The 1,921-nt window shown below is 45.2% G+C and overlaps 1 non-coding gene across 1 annotated transcript; it reads left to right on the plus strand.

The window, feature by feature from the left end:
- Trnaq-cug (transfer RNA glutamine (anticodon CUG)) lies at positions 1-72 on the plus strand. Its single transcript has one exon. It is a non-coding gene; the product is annotated as a tRNA-Gln (tRNA).
- Positions 73-1,921: the final 1,849 nt, after the last annotated feature.

Below are 1,921 nucleotides of genomic sequence, written 5' to 3' on the forward strand. Positions count from 1 at the left end.
GGTTCCATGGTGTAATGGTTAGCACTTTGGACTCTGAATCCAACGATCCGAGTTCAAATCTCGGTGGAACCTACGAGGGAATTCTACTTTTTTGAAGCGAAAATAGACAAGTTTATTCATCAATGATTTTAGATCGTAAAACAAACATTAGAAGATCAATAATGAACATGATTCGTATATTGGTTCAATAAAATACAACGAACAAATGTATTTAAAAAATAGTGGCTAAACTTTAAGGTATTATTTAAAATGATTATTCAGAACATGACAAAAAACACTTATTTCACACACCATTTGATAGTTTTGTATGAATTTAAAGAAACAACATAAGGTTTTTGAATGTTGATTCAAATGATTTTAATAGTAATAAAAAAATTGCTTCGAGTTTGAAATTCTGAAGAATATAGATGCTGATGAAGCTACTCTCTGTGCAGTGTAGACGAATACGAATCCTTTTAGATAGAAGATACCTCACTTTTCATAACCAATGCATTCCCTTTTTGCTCTGCAATCTAACCGCCATCATTTTCCAGCGCTAACATTACGCCAACCATCCAGCATTTCAATTTTTAGCCACATCTCATATCATTAGCGGCCGTAAGTGATTACATGCTTGCTCCTTCCCGTGCGCCGCTTCCCCTGGTACGTGCCGGAGCTGCATCTTAACGTGCTGCTGCCACGATCATCGTCCCTCTATTTCCCTGCATTCGGCCATTTATGCTGCAAACGTGGCAGCTCACGCCCTCACCTTTGTGCCTGTGGCCTTAGAGCATAGCATTTTTTCTCGTATTTTCCCTTGTGCTTTTTCCCTTATTAACGTCTTGTTTCTACTTTGTAGTGGCCCCTCTCCTTTCTGCTGCAAATGGACACGCGTCGGACGGGACCGTTGAGTTTTTCGCTCGCACAATCCCGCACAAACCACACGACTGCGATGCCGAACTCGTCCCCAGGTACAGGGTGGCGGGTTGGAAAATTGTTGGGTTGGATAGTGTGGAAAATTTTGCATTTCTTCTTCCTACTCCCCCCACCCACCTAAGCCATTGTCCTCCCCACTGCTACTCACGGTGCGGCAAGCAAGCGAAGCACCCGAAAGCCAAACCGATTATTGTCCGTGGCATAATGACAATAATCGGCAAACAATAAATTATCGCAAATTACCGAACGCACTCACCCGGGGGCACACCGAGGAAAAGGGGAGATGGTTGGCAGTTTTGTTATGCATGGAGGAAAAATGGCCGGGCGAGAGGAAATGCCGGGTACGAAACGTAACTGCACAAGAAAGACAAACGTAAATTGTAAATGCGATCCACAGCGTGTCCCCGTGGTTGGGTGAGATGTTGCTGAAACGTCTCCTTTGCAGTCTCGTTCCAGCAATTGGTGAGGCTACAACAATGTTTTCCGCTGTCCGCTGTTTACGGTGCCCAAAAGGTAATGCTGGTAGAACGGGGTGCATCGGATGCATAATTGGTGGATTCAGCTGGATGTGCCATTTTGCCTATGCAGTTAGTCACGCTCGCTTGTTTGGCACATCGTTTTCGTCGAGCTACGTGGCGTAGTGGTACGTTTGTGGGCAACAAAAGTTGGCGTTTTTTTACATATTTGTGGTGCGCCAATATTTTGCCCAATATGTATTCCACTGTAAAGAATGTAACATTTAATTCGCCCATCTTCCGGTTACGGTCTGGTGGGCAAGCGGGTCATAAATTTACACAGTCACAGTTTTGCGAGGAAAAATGCATTTTGGTTTTTGAAGAGAACACTTTTCGGAAAGATTTCCGCTTCCCATTTATTACCAGAAAGGGCGGGCCGGCCGGCCAGCAGGCCTGCTTTCCGGGTTGCCAACCGGGGTTTGCCGCTGGATGTGTAACTTCGTACGCCGCTGAGTCGGGCGGTCTGTAACGGGCCTACCTCCCGTGGATCG

This window comes from Anopheles coluzzii, chromosome 3 (genome assembly GCF_943734685.1).
Source record: "Anopheles coluzzii chromosome 3, AcolN3, whole genome shotgun sequence".
NCBI lineage: Eukaryota > Metazoa > Arthropoda > Insecta > Diptera > Culicidae > Anopheles > Anopheles coluzzii.